The following is a 16057-nucleotide window of genomic DNA, read 5'->3' as shown; positions in this document are numbered from 1 at the left end:
CTGTGTACGCGGATGATCTCGTTGTTTTAGTTAAATCACAAACAGATATTGACTTTTTAACTAACACTGTAAAAGACTTTGGTTTTATTTCATCTGCTAGGGTGAACTGGGGGAAAAGCGAGGCTCTGATGGCTGGGGGAGAGCTGGGGGGTCGGCTCAGGCTGCCTGGTGGCCTACAGTGGAAAAAAGGAGGTTTCAGATATCTTGGAGTCTTCCTGGGGGATGAGACCAATAAAAATAAAAACTGGGACAATGTCCTGGAGAAGGTGAAAGGTCGGCTGGAGAAGTGGAGGTGGCTCCTCCCAAAGATGTCATATAGAGGCCGAACCTTAATAGCCAACAACCTGGTCTCATCCTCCTTGTGGCACCGGCTGGCCTGCGTCGATCCTCCAGTTTCTCTCCTGTCAAAAGTTCAGTCGGTTTTAGTTGATTTTATTTGGGACAAATTACACTGGGTCCCACAGAGTGTCCTTTTTTTACCCAAAGAAGAGGGGGGGCAAGGCCTGGTCCATCTGGCCAGCAGGGGAGCGGCTTTCCGCCTCCAGTTTATTCAAAGACTGCTGACCGGGCCAAAGGACACTCTGTGGAGACCCCTGTCCCGCTGCATTCTGCAGGGTTTTAAAGGCCTTGGTCATGATTTTAATTTGTTTTTAATGAACATACCAAACATGAGCACATCTCCTTTGCCTGCTTTTTATAAAAGTGTTTTTAGAGTGTGGAGCCTGCTGAAGAAGGAGAGGAGAGATAACGCAGACTCCCTTTACTGGATCCTTCAGGAGCCGGTCCTGTGGGGGACCCGTCTGGACCTTCCCAGCTGGGCAGGTACGAATCTAACTACGAGACTGCAGACTGGGGGGGTTGTTACTCTGGGGCAGGTGGTGGCGCTGACTGGGCCCCAGATGGATGACCCCTCCAGACTCGCTGCCCAGCTGGGACTGACATCAGTGAGGGTCACACAGAAACTCCTGCAACACTGGAGAGAGAGACTCACGGGACACGACCGCCTGCTTTTAAACTCCTCCTTTAATCCAGCAGTGAATGATGACGATCCCTTTCCTGCCATTTTCCTGGCACCGGATTTTAAAGACTGCTCTGGGTTTTTAATGGATTACACACACCCCGCACCACTGGATGGTACAACAGGAAAAACATTTTACAGAATACTGGTAAAAGCAATAAACAAAACAAAACTGGACAGAAGACCTGACACTCCATGGAGGAGTTATCTGCAACTGGCTCCTGCAGCCAGACCAGAGTGGAGGTCCTTCTACAAGCCTCCACTCTCCAAAAGACATGCAGACATTCACTGGCGACTCCTCCATGGAGTAATCGCAGTAAACTCCTTTGTGTCCACCATAAACCCTGCAGTAGAGGACAAGTGTCCCTACTGCGACCAAAGAGAGACTGTGTTTCACTGTTTTTATGAGTGTCTTCGTCTTTTACCCTTGTTTCTGTTTTTACAAACTGTTTTTACCAAATGTGGGGAGGTTTTTACCAAACAGCTTTTTATCCTAGGTTTTAAATACACACGCCAACACAAGAACAAATGCCAGCTTTTAAACTTTGTTTTAGGGCAGGCCAAGATGGCTGTGTATTTTAGCCGGAGGAGAAAGGTGGAGGATGGTTTTATTGTTGAACCTGTGACTGTGTGTATTAATATGATGAAGTCCAGACTCCTCATTGATTTTAAGTATTTTAACGCAGCAGGAGATCTGGACTCCTTTCAGCAGGTTTGGTGTTTTAATCAGGCGTTGTGTTCTGTGGAAAACCACACACTGCAGTTTGGAGATGTGCTCATGTGAATCAAGTATTTATTTATTTATTCTTTCACTAATTTATTTACTCTAAGAGTAACAGTGTTAAGTTTTGAATATAATATATCGTTGTTTTTGAAAAAATGAACGAAAAATAAAGTTGATTCAAAAATCAAAAAATCTCTCTCTCTCTCTCTCTCTCTCTCTCTCTCTCTCTCTCTCTCTCTCTCTCTCTCTCTCTCTCTCTCTCTCTCTCTCTCTCTCTCTCTCTCTCTCGCCCTCTCAAGAAAGGCCAGATTTGTACCATGAGCTCATGGCCTGGCTGGCTCTGGCAGGCAGAGGAGAGGGATAGATAGATGGATGGCTGGTGTCGGGTGTCTCTAATCTAAGTATGTGTCACTCACTGTAGAAACGAGCTGCACCCATAGCTGCTTCTGCTGTTGCTCAATACAATGAGCTCACGCCTCAGAGGCCATGTGGTGAGCCAGCACAATGTGCATCTTTCAGAAGTTTCTTAGATTCACAGTGCAGGGAATTTCTCATCGCTGCGGTGGCCAGGATGATTCCAGTTCATCAACATGTACACACACCGAGGCTACTGCTTGTGAGCAATCACTATGAGTCTTGCAGTATGACCTTATGCAGGTGGTTTGTGAGTTTTGTGGTTGCGGTTAGGCTGAGATAGCTTTCAATTTTGAAGCATACCGAGTACACACACACACACACACACACACATACACACACACGCTCACACACACACACACACAGAAACACACACACCAAAAACACACCTGACCTACACTTAGAGATCCACTGTGTCCCCTCGGGGGTAGAGTGACACACACACAGCAGGTCATTGCAGATTAGGTAATGACACGCTTAACTGTTGTTACTAAGAAATACTACTCTTGGTTCTCTGGTTAAATCTAATTAGACAATTATCTTAAATATATCAGCTGAGCAGAGTATTACATTTGGAGAATAAGCCCTCCACTATTTGTGCAGGATGTAATCATTTGGGTGTTTGTTTTCAAACTGGTATGTCTGCAAAAACTGACCTGGGATTGCATCAGGGTTCAGCAGCAACTGAATAGACTGACTGGATGAAATGTGTGATTTACGAGTATAAAACATAATCAAGATGTGTGTGCCCTCGTTGCCTTTTTTCGCCATAAAGCTCTAGCTCTGGTCACTGGGTTTAAAAAAAATATCGTACAAGATATGGTGGCAGCGACCTTGCATGAACCTCAACAACTAAACTTAGATCACATCCAAGTGCCAGATTTCTTATTGGATCCCACCTCATAGTATTTCACATGAAGATGAACGCCATCACAACAATCATAACAAAATACTGAAAAACAAGAAACACTCTGAGGTGGGTAAACACTAGGGTGAATGATGCCAAATGCATTGATCAAATGAGGTTAGGGCTTTGGGCCTGCCTCTCAACATAAGCTGCAATGAGATGTAAAAGGCAAAGGCTATTTCAGGATATCTGAAACAGCTCAGAGAGTCTCAGAGTCTTATAGTCTCACCTGGTTTGTTCTAGCGCAGAAGAAGGAAGAGGAGGCTATAGACAATGAAAAAAGACAATTAGCCAAATATAGTGTCAAATGATTTAAAACAAAACCTCCATGTTTGTTTTCATTCACTCAAGACTGTGGTATTCAATGAATGTAAGCATGTCTTTTTCACTCATGCGTTCCCCCTCATCCTCTTTCTGCCGTTGCATTCTATGAATATTTTTGGGTTTACTGTGGCTGCCAGTCTGGCTGAGGTGGGGCAATGTTAAGTGATTTGCCAAATATGGGGAGCAGCCTGTAACCTCCGCGGGGTTGACACATTACTAACATAGCAGAGCTTATCCTTCCAGAAGCACATGTACTCAAAGCCATGCCAGGAATCCCCTCTCTCACAGCCTGCAATCCTCAAGTATAGAGCAGCAGACCGGAAAGCATGGCCATAGAAGTGCAGACTGGAGAAAGGGAGATGCATACTGCTGACAGACAGCCATACAAATACAACTTGGGGAAGTTGCAAGCTATTTGCTCATCTGATAGTAAAGAATCGGCTCTGTGCTGGCATGCAGACAGAGGGGGCAGACACGATGACCTGTTTGATTCAAGGATAGATAGAAAGAAGCCTAAAACAAAAGAGATAGACACATTGCATGCATGGTGTAAATTCCAAATTCCATCACGCTGATGTGTAAGACTATGTAAGGCTAAACAAAATAGTATCTGCACTTATACTCACTTGTTTATTTCAAGAGCCTTGTTGGAGCATGTATGTGCCACATACACTAAAAAAACAAGCAGAGGAACAAGAAGACATTGTAAACTCTGAGTGTTAATTGTTTAGTCACATCAGGAGTCTGTGCAAACATTAAAACAAAGAAAGTAAAAGAAAAAATACAATAAAACTGGAACGAGTAACAAGCTGTATGTTCTTTCTTTAATGAAGTTCATAGTGTTTGGGTATAGCTGGTGGAAAGGTGTCAAAGCAGTGTGACTTTTGAGAGAGAGAGAGAGAGAGAAAGATAGAAAGAGAGAGAGAGTAAACATTGACTGCCAGACAGCCTCTCTGCTTTCAGTGCACATGCTAATTAGAAACCTGGAGAGAGACTGAGCAGTCGAGGACACGGCCTGCCTTGACACGGGCAGAAAAGGAGAAAGGAGTGAGAGAGAGTGAAAGAGATGAAGGGAACAGAAGAGATAGAACAGATTTGTAAAGTAAAGGGCATAGGAGGATCCCTGACGGAGGCCTTGTTTGCTTGTGCAGTGTCGTCACTCCATTACAGGTCAGGGTTATTAGAGGAATGATGATGCAGCATGACAGCCTCCTGTTCATGCACAAACAAGTTGACTCTCTTTTTAACAGTGTGTGTAGGTGTGTAATGGTAGATGATAAACACTCTTGAAACACACACACACACACACACACACACACACACACGCACACACACACACACACACACACACACACACACACACACACACACACACACACACACACACACACACACACACACACGCACACACACACACACACGCACACGCACACACACACACACACACACACACACACTGTGACAATGGTTGACACTGAATTGACCACAACATGTTTTCAGTTTTCCTATATGCATCTGGAGCTTTCATGTTTTTTAGAAGTTAAAAACATGCTCCTTGGACCATTAAGGTATTGCATAACAACGTCAGACCTGGACTGGCCATGTTCTTGGCAACATATCTTATCTAATGCGGCCTTTACTCTTACAACAGCCTCACTGACAGATCAAAACAAACTGCAGCTGGCTGCATGTTCACGCTCTTTGCCTTAACTGCCAGCAGCAAAGAGGAACAATGAAACTCAGTACAGATAAACATGCATCATGCAAGAAAAACAATGATCTAAAGTCAAAAGCAGAAATACTGAGAATAATATGAGTCTCTATAATGCACAAGAGAAGATTTCTAAGTATGCCCAGTGTAGCAGCATGTGCAGCATTTCAATTTGAAATCCCTCCCGGAGGATGATTTGAAAGTGCAATTAGAATTTTGCAGAGGATACAAAAGGAGAGAGACATGTTTTTCAAGGACTTTTCAAGAGAGTGATGCAATTGCCCCTCTTCGTTGCACATGTTTTTTTTTTCATAGCAACATACCATACTTAACCTAGTAACACAGTGAGAGTGCATGGCAACAGTGGTTCAATGTATCCCGCCTCCTCTCCCACTCTCCTATCTCTGTGTCTCTACATTTCTCTTTGCCATCATAAAGCAGATACCTTTGCATCTAAACAAGCCCTGTTTTTGTGTGTGTGCATGTGTGCTGTCATTGATGGAAAACAAAAATAAGCCCTTTTTGTTTTGCCTATGTTACTTAATCTGTTGGGATGGAGTGACAGGCAGAGAGAGAGCAGGAGAGGGTGGGGGGTGGGGGGCTGTGCTCCAAGGCTCGGGTACCAACCAATCATAGGGCAGGATTAGCTACAGGCAGGCATAAACAGGAGTTGTTGCTGTTGGTAACAGAAATCTGATTGGTTGTTGGGAGTTCTTGCTCAATGGGATAGGTGTCTCTGTGTGTGGGTATTTTGATCACTGTTATGAATGTGTTTGTCTGCTGTGATGTTCTCTAATAACCTTGTTATTCTTCCCCTTTCTGGTTTTACTTACTGAGGAGGACTTTATAGTCCAGCCCCTGAGGCCATAGCATAGTAAAATGTCTGAGCTGTTATTGAGTGCTACATGTTCTGAACTTTGTTACCTTTAGCTTCTGTTCTGCAGAGGAAAGGCCATATTGCGTTATCTGCTGCAGAAGTAAACACACGCAAAAAGGCTGGACATCCCGTAATATGACAAGGGTAGGGAAAAGATGTGACGCTGGAGAACAGGTCACTGACACTACCGTTGTGGTGCAAACTGCTTTCCCGCACTGATGTAGTACTGTTGTTGACATGGAGCACACTTTTAGGTCACCTTACATACATATAAATAAACAGTTAAACACACAATTTCATCGCACCTTTTCATTTGTTTTTTTCTGTTTTTAAAGGTTAGCTCAGGTTTGAGGACTCCATGTCATACAGTCACACACAAACAGCGTGTCCTACAAATATGCAAAGTCCTCAAAGGTAGCAGAATAACATGTAATCCTAGGGGTTTGCCTGCACCCAGAGTCAGACTCTGTTTACCACAGAGTGAGACGGAGCACACAGTGCTGCACATGACATGGATTGTTTACATGCGGTTCCTTCCTGAAAGGGGCCGTGCCACACAGCCGGCATTCCAATGTTGCTTTGGAAACAGGGCATCCAGAGTAGCCAATGGGAGGGCAGGGATTATGACATGTGTGTTTATGTGTGTAAATTAATCAAACAGTGGAATCTATCTGGCAACGTGTTGTCGGGGGGATTTTTTAATCAGCTCACTCAGGGAAGAAAACACACTGTGCAATAATAGCAGGATCAAACAAACACACGCCGCTAATCCAATTAAAAATCAACAGTCTAATCTCCCAATAACGGGTTATGAGGAGTGTATGCGTGCATCTGTCTGTGTATTTGTGTGTGCCTGGTTTGTTTGTGAAACATTCTGAGCACACTCAACTCACTTAAGATTGCTCTTATTGTTGTTGTCACAGAAACATTTTCATAATTTTTCTTTTCTGGACCTCAGGCTTGCGTAGAGGCTTTGTGTTTGCGCATGAGCGACTGTCCCACTAAAAGAAATATCCTGAGTGTGTGTTTTTGTGTTCGTGTTCCACGAGTGTAGATGTGGTTACAAGTATATTTTCCCTATATAGCTGTTATTGTTACAGACGACAGAGGTTGATTGCTGGTTCTGTCACCTGTTTTAGGTTTCTTTACCACCAGGAACTCGCCGTCTTCCAGTTAACACTCACTTTATCACTGTGGGCACACACAGAAAACAGGAGCTCTGTTATCTACCTAATTATAAAATGCGGTAAACTCACACATGATAGAACACAAACAAAATTCAATGTGGACCTTTTTGACCTGCAAACACTTTATTTTATATTTGCAGAGATGAAAACATTGGAAGCGTGTGTTTTCTGTGTATGTAAGCGAGAACCGATATATAGGAGCCACGTGTTACCTGCCACACAGGATGCAGCTGCAGCAAGTAAACAGTAGCTTCATCATAGTGTGTAAGTGTCTGTTATACTGTTTATTTCCTTAAAACAGGGGCGTCTTTGTTATCTCTATCCTTTGTTACTTATGTCTTAAATCCACGTATAGCTCTTCAGCTGAACGTGCCCTCAGGGCAGGAGGGAAAGCTAATCAGTAATCCACTTTTTTCCACACACAATCCACACAGCATGTGAATGCAATCATGTTTGCTTAATCACTGGATGTAGTAATTGAAAGACAGTTCATCCTTAGCACTAATATAGACAGGGAAATGTAATACTGGATCGATCTCTTGAGGAAAAGTTTCTTTCTATGTCCACAGGGAAGACAAATGAGTTTCACACTTCAGAAACTTGAGTGGTGGCTGACAGAGAAATTGAACCCAGGTTAAGTTTTGTGTACTGAATTTGTTAGAGAAAAGCAGATGAGGTGGGAGAAAAACAACAAAAATAAAGCAGGCACCTCTTCAGGGGCTCCTGTGTCCCGGTCTAACAGTAGAGTATCAGACAGACAGTTTGGGAAACAAAGACAGAGGCTAGCCAACCACAACATCCTCTGCAGACTCCTCAACTCTACCCAGCAACTACTGTAGACTGGCAATCTGTTTCTGTTGCAAGCAAACACAGGCATGCATATGTGCTCACAGACATGGACACACGCCACAGACAAAAGATCTCACAAGGTTTGTGAGTCAAACAGTATCTATAGGTCAGTTTGCATGAATGTGTCTTTTTGTGGATCATGTGTATCCCCGTGTGCGCCTGCCCTTCGATCGCATGCCGGCATGTAATGTACGGTATGTGTGCAAGGAGGATTGGGAAGTTTTGCATCTGTTGTTTGTCTTGATTAAATAATCATTTCTATTACAGTATCTTGTACTGTGTGCTGTGTGTGTACGTGTTTGTGTGTTGTGTGTGTGTGTGTGTGTGTGTGTGTGTGTGTGTGTGTGTGTGTGTGTGTGTGTGTGTGTGTGTGTGTGTTAGTGTGAGTGTGGGTGGTCACTAATATGCATGGGGCTTCGTGTGGGCCAACTTCATTCACAACCCCGGAGGAAGGCAGACGCTCACTGACGTCTGACTTGGAAAGTGACAAAGGCAGACTTTGTTGCCGTTGTGGGCGAACCGAAAGAAGCCAGCCTTTGAGCATCCCTGTTTGATTGCGTATGTGTGCATTTGTGAGTAGGTCGGTGGGTGTGTATTTGAATGTTAGAGAGCCTTAATTGGAACAACAAATAAAGTAAAGTATCTCAAGCATTATTACTGTAATAAGGACATAATGCTAAAATCCATTGACTGAAGATGGTGATAAGCCCTTTCTTTTTCTTTCTTTCTTTCTTTCTTTCTTTCTTTCTTTCTTTCTTTCTTTCTTTCTTTCTTTCTTTCTTTCTTTCTTTCTTTCTTTCTTTCTTTCTTCCTGCATCATCTCACGATACTTTAAATGAACAACTGAGGTGAGTTTGCAATTTCTCTTGCCCATGCTGCCTCCTCCTCCTCCTATCAAGTGTACTATATAAGTCTATCTATAGTGTGTGTGTCTGTGTGTGTGTGCGCATTCATGCCATATTACACCCTTTCAGCTCTCCTAGCTCTCTATCTTAGCAAAGCCAGACATGAGTCGCCGCTCATTGAAATACAAATCCTCTTTGTTGGCGTAGATTCAGAAGCAGTGAATGTCTCTTCAAACACACGCAAACACGCATAAATGCACGCACACACAAGTCCCTGAGGGCTTGCTTCCTTTGATCTGGATCTTACTCAGCCATAGACAGTGCAGCAGGTGTGAGGCAGCCGTCAGGTGTGCGTGTACGAGAACAAGTGTGTGTCATCAGCCATATGGCCTTTTAGTTGCTAACTACACACCTAACCCACCCCATGCACCCACTCAAGCAAATCAGCCTCCATACAAACCCACGCTTGCTTTCACCCTGTCTCCAAAGCAGCTGCAGTATTTAGAAAACAGCCTGACTGGTGAGCACACAACCAAGGGCAAATCACAGCCATTTCTAGGTGGATACTCTACCAATCAGGTAGCTGAGACTGAATGCAATCACCAGCTGAGCCAATCAGGGAGGAGAGAGAGAGGACTAACCAATAGCAGCAGGAGCCAGAAACTGAAGCAGTTAGAGATAGAGATAAACCAATCAAAAGCATGGAGATTGAATCCATTGATGTGCTGTTTTTGAAGCTCTGCTGAGAACTTTTCCTTTAAAGTCAACCATGCAAGATCTTAATGCCCTTACTTTGAAATCCTAACTTTATAGCTATTAATACACAGGGAAATACAGAGAAAATCCTTCAATGTTTTGAACTGAAAAACTGAAAACAGACAGGTCTTTTGCAGATGTCGCAAGATGATGAAATCCTAGGACTTGGCGGAGCAAACAAGATATTGTTTTTCTGTGTGGCAGGTTGTGTTTTCAAACATACTTGCCATAGTTACGTTACCATACTTCATAACTGTCTATCTACACATGCTCATTTGTTCGTGTGCATGCATCTCTTTATGTTTCTGGAAGTGTGTCAGTGTGTTTGTCCCAGGTCAGCCTAAACTCTCCGACTTCACGGACAATAAAGCAGAGAGGCATGTCATTGACACACGTGCTGCCAACTGTTGCTGAGACACAAAGCGTAAAAACATAAAAAACACTTTACTGGCTGTGAGGGCCCCCCTCCCCATGACCATGGCACACTCCAAAATCATGAACCCCCTCCCCATCCTGGCTCCATTGTCCCAAATGAATGAGTAGAGGGCTGCTTGTGTGTGTGTGTGTGTGTGTGTGTGTGTGTGTGTGTGTGTGTGTGTGTGTGTGTGTGTGTGTGTGTGTGTGTGTGTGTGTGTGTGTGTGTGTGTGTGAGGACAGCTGGCTCTCTGGCTCCATCAGTAGCAGCTGCCCCAGCCTCAGGCCCTCAGGGTGGAACAGTGCAGATTAGAGGGTGGCTGGAGTGGGGGGTGTGTATGTGTGTATGTGTGTGGCAAGGGAAGTGTGGCCCAGTCTGGGTGAATAGAGGAGAGGACATCTCTCTTTGTCCAAACCCCTGTGTCATCTTCTTTTGATGGCATTTTTTTCTTTTTATGTTTCTTGTTACCTCAAAAAATAAAAGGAAGAACATGTTTCCTAAATGAGAAATTAGGAAGGAATGTAATGAAAGCAAAAGAAGGGGACACGGAAAGCTAAAGAGGAAGACAGACAGTGAAAGTAGCCAGCGACAGCCAGTCCGAAGGCGAGACAGTGGGATGGTGACAGTGACAGACATGGAGAGTTTTGGGTCCCCACTGGGTGCTGAGTGGGGGCCAGCTACGGTGGCTTAGCAGCAGCTGTTACCCCTGCCTATAGGATATCTGAGCCAGGCCCTTTCAAAAAATACAAGGCTGTGATGAAGAATAGAGGGTCCACTTTTCTGCAGAGTGGGTGTGCAGAAGGGAAAAATAAAGCGCTTTTGAAATAGATGAGTGTGGATTCTTGCCAAGACATAAAGAGTGGCACACTTCACCCGAATGTCTCCGCAAATAAAAAGAGCATTCTGGCTAGACTGATAAGGGGGAGGGAGACGGGCAGACGTTCCCCACCTTAAGAGCTGTTTATAGCCCTGTTTTCATCCATGGTGATTTATGAAGACACAATGGCATCCCCAGGACAGAGCCACAGTTTGTTGACACAGAGGAGTCATTCAGAGCTCCACAACAACATGATATTTACACAGCAGCGAGGGCTTGTGAGACTCGTGCAAATCTCTGTTAATCAAAAGCCCCATTCTGGTGCGATCCAGCCTTTACCTTGAAACACCATGAAAAGTACACAGAACTGGATGTTAAAAGCCTTGAAGTGCATTGAGTCATATGTTTGCAAAATCCAGGTAATGGAGATGAAGGATGGAAAGGGATAAATGAGGTGGATTCTAACCCGAGAGTCAATATATGACACATTGTAAATATCATTTTGAGATAACTTGACCTTCATAGAGAATTGTGCAAAGTCTGCCTCCATGCTTTGTTTAACTCCTTCCATCAGATGTTAATGCAAGACTGACACCCAGCTCATTATTGGATCAAGATTCTCTTTACACCTTCCACACTTCTGTCCTCCTCCTCCTCCTCCTGCTCCTCCTCTTCTTTCTCCTCCCATCTTACATCCTCCACATGTACTGCAAACCCATTGACCCTTGTTGCCAAAGCAACACGTCAGTCTGATCCAGAGTGACAGCTCTATTGAGGTTGTCATTGTCTCCAATGACAACTGATGAGCAATGCTTAATTGGGGTGAGGGATGCCCCAGAAATTAGAACAACGGTCAATTCAATTAAGGGGACTTTGTCTGCTCTTTGTTTATTAAACACATTGTTATTAGCCGTAACGAAAAAGTCGTTTGTATCAAAACATAACTTTGCCAAGAAATGCAAATAGAGAACAATGCTCCTTTTTTTGATTTTTTGTAAATGTGTTACAGGAGAGTATTTGATCCCATGTAGTGAGACAAGGATAATGACTGCCTTTGAATGGCACATTCAGGGGATGCCAGAGAATGTGCTCTGAGTTATATTAACAGCAGCAACTGTCTGGGGGTGTCTGAGCAGAGTCTATGAGCCAATCAGCTGGACGGAAACATCCAGCAGAGGACAAAAATGGGAGAGAGAAGATCTTATTTTCACTCATAATAAAGACATAGATCTTTATATGTATTAGAATATTATATGTATTATTCTAATGAAGAATAATACCCTATGTTGTACTGTACTGTAATGATCACATTCTATCAAACACCTGGTTGAAGTCCATCTCACAAGCCTCTTCACAAAACAGTTTATTCTGCACTTAAGTTTTTAAAAGTTTGGATCTTGAATAGAGAAAGACTTAGAACAGCTGCATCTACTACGCTTAATCTCTGAAAACACATTAGTAAATTGAGGTTAATTACACCCTCAGCTGTCAGGGAAGCTTCTGCATGTTTGGCAGATATAATCGGAAACTATTCAGCAGGTAATCACAAAGTAAACAGGACATGGCATGTAATAATGTGTTTATTTGTAGTTTTATGCTCTTAGCGGAATAAAAGCAAGGGAGTACTCTATTTGAAAGTTACAAGAGATGGCAGCGTCCGTCACCTGGGGCCAGGATGAAAAGTTAAAACATGTACGAGTGACTGTTTGTCTTGGCTGCATGATCAATTGTATTTAAATAGAAACTTGGATTCATACCTCTATGCAATCTCACTCTAACATGACGACTCTGCCGTATTTACATTAGCAGGTTCATGAGATCCAGTCAAAGGCAAAGGGGCAGAAATGGAAACAAATCTAATGTATCCCAAGTAAAACACTGGATGATTTTTCATTTCAATCATATAATGATATACTTGTAATGCAACAATGTAAAATGTTTGGAACTCATTACACGCTCCAATGTATTATGTCAAAGAAAAGTGACTTTGACAGCCATTAATCCAAGTGTATTTTGTACCCTTCACCTTCACACTTCACACCCTCACTTTTTCACCCTTAATCATCCTCTAATAATCCAGTGAAACAACCCCAAAATAAAAATAATTCTCCTGTTTACCACTTTGCATTTGCGCACCACAGTTGGCAGCTGCATATATGTACTTCTATATTTTAAGGAGTGACAAGCCAAAAATATCGAGGTTCAGTGATGTAACATACAACAAATCGCTCTCTTGAAAAAGACACAGATATAAACCCATGACAAACCCTTGCTATCTCTCGCTGTCAGGGGTCATTCCCATCAGCATACTGATGAAAATCATCATGTGATATCCCTATTTACCACAGAATTATTATTAACAAGCAGAGAGAAACCATTTCAGCTGATTGTGTGATGACCTTTGACACAGAGGAACTCGGGCACCTGGTCTGGTTTTCCTGACACACTCCACTGTCTGTTTCTACTACAATTAAGTCAGATTGGTATCTGACTCAGATGACAGATTGGGTGAGCCAAATACTGCAAAATACACTCAAACACACACACACACACACACACACCTGTTCACAACAAATAAAAGGCATGCTTCAGCTGTTGTGTATGCAAACATACACATATGGATGTGGTGTCTTGCACGTGTGTAAACACAAACAGTACTGTCAGGAGTTTACTTGTCATTTTTCTCCCCTATCTTGACTGTTTGCATTTACAACAGCACACATTGGTGCTTGGCTGATAACAATCTTTCTACCTCGCTATCTAACTTTGTACCTGCATCTACCTGTCGGACCTCCTGGTTTACTGCCGACCCAGCATCAGCCTGCCTGACTGAAACTGCCAAAGCCCTGATATAACTAGACAAGTTTATTACTGTGAGACCCCATCCTTATATTTACAACAACACACAGTTGTAATCACAATTGGAGGGAGAACCTGTCTGTCTTATACAACACTATGTCTATGTAGCCATCAATTGACCATGGTGTACATGGTTGTATTCTGACTGGCTGATCCAATCAACATGATCCAACTGCCTAACTTCTGAGTACGTAATTTATGATATCATGAGTTGAAAAGCACTTTCCAAAATGCATTGAGGTTATTTGTGTTAACAAAGGTGTGTTTATGCTTGTGAAAGCTGAGCACTTACATCTTGCATTGTTATGTAAATGTATGTATTTCATCATAATCGTAGTTACTAAAAGACACACACACACACACACAAACACACACCAGACACAGACACACACACACACACATACACACACACACACACACACACACACACACACACACACACACACACACACACACACACACACACACACACACACACACACACACATACACACACACACACACACACATACACACACACACACACACACACACACACACACACACACACACACACACACACACACACACACACACACACACACACACACACACACACACACACACACACACACCACACAAGTGCTTGGTTGTGTCTTCATGTTATGTCTTTGTGTGCAGCCTGACAAAATCCCACTAATCCTGGAGAATCTGCAACAAAACTTTATACTTCATGTGATCAGCTGGTTTCAGAAGCTTGCAGGCATCACAAAAGTAAGTGCAGATAGACAGCAGGGAGCACACACACATGCACAAAGATGTGCAAACACAAAGTTGACACGCTAGCAAGTTTACAGTGACCTGAGGCAGAAATTTTGTCTTGTAATCAAGATATTTACTGTGAAATTGCCGCAACAAAGACAGGTGCATGTATTTGAGTTTGTGTGTGTGTGTGTGTGTGTGTGTGTGTGTGTGTGTGTCATGGGTGCATGGATGTTTGATGCAAACACTGAACAGCATACCCAGTTGTGCATATACTGAAGCCTTTTTTCTAAATCAATACAACATTTGATATACCTGTTTTATTGGACTAAGATGATTTCAAAAATAAAATATTGATCATTAGAAGTGCTTGACCTAAATTCTGACTGCAGGTTTAACTTCTCTGGTTCCACCAGCATAAACACTTTGAGTTTGCATACAATATGTAAAGTACATAAAAGTACATAAAGATGCATTGCTTTCCTAAGAATGCAGATTTAATTATGAAAACATACTTCAGCAATAACTTGAAGGTAGCAAGTAGCAATCATTTGACTTGGTTAGCAAATCTGCACAATAGGACATGGTGAAATATGAAATGTTATACATTCCTGCAGAACTTTTCTTGGAAGCATATAAATGTCTCTGGAAATATAAAAATACTTTCTACATGGCATGTAAGAGCAGTTGTCATTAAGGTAATCTGATTTATGATGTGAACTTACTTATGCATGACTAAACTTCTTCTATTAGCCTACGTGTGCACTTTTGTCTAGCATATGTGCACCACAGTACACATGCACACGTGACAGGTAGCGATGACTTATCAAAGCCCAGGTATGGAGTGTTTTGTTTACTTACCATATCTAAGAAACACTAAATATTTCTCAGATAGGGTTCGTGTTAGGGTGTGAAACTGGACTCCGCATTGGCACACTCTCACACCCAAGTAACACTCAACTAGACCCTGAGTCCCATGGCAGAAAACTGAAAGAAAGGGTGAAAGATCATCTTCACACTGCCCTGAGACATGAGGCTGTGCGGGCAGAGGCCTTAATCCTCAACCCAGGGGGGATTCCAGTGGCCTTTCGATGGTCTAGAAGCCCCTGCTTCAGGGAAGAAGTCGAGTATTGAAGAGAAGAGAGAAGCAGAGGTGTTAAATACCTGTGTGAAATTTGGTCTTTCGCAGAAAAGAGAGAAATGGTTGAATGCTGAAGAGTGAGTATGTGTGTGTTTTCAGCAGATGGCAAGAAAAGGCCCTACAAGGTGAGTTCCAGAGAGATCAGAGGAGATGCTGGAAAGTCCAATCTGACTCAGCACACTGTCACCTTCACAAAATGAGACCCAGCAGGAGAGACAGAAAAGGAAAGAGAAAACAACTGAAAAGGCAGACAGGCTGCTAGCACGCAGTCTGACAATCCAGCTGGAGTATTATTACTTGTGTCTATGTTTGCTGCCAGCTTTCACCATCCCGTCTGCTGCTGGGAGCAGCCGCACAGCAAATGCTTTTTTGCCCCTTTTTTTGTTAAGCAGAAGAGCGTAAGATGTTTAAGGGCTTTGAAGTCTGAAAGACAGAAGGGAGAAAAAAAGGCTCTTAAGAAGAACAAGTCCTT

Source organism: Echiichthys vipera (assembly GCF_963691815.1).
Source record: "Echiichthys vipera genome assembly, chromosome: 4".
Taxonomy (NCBI): Eukaryota; Metazoa; Chordata; class Actinopteri; order Perciformes; family Trachinidae; genus Echiichthys; species Echiichthys vipera.
This window is presented reverse-complemented; position numbering follows the sequence as displayed.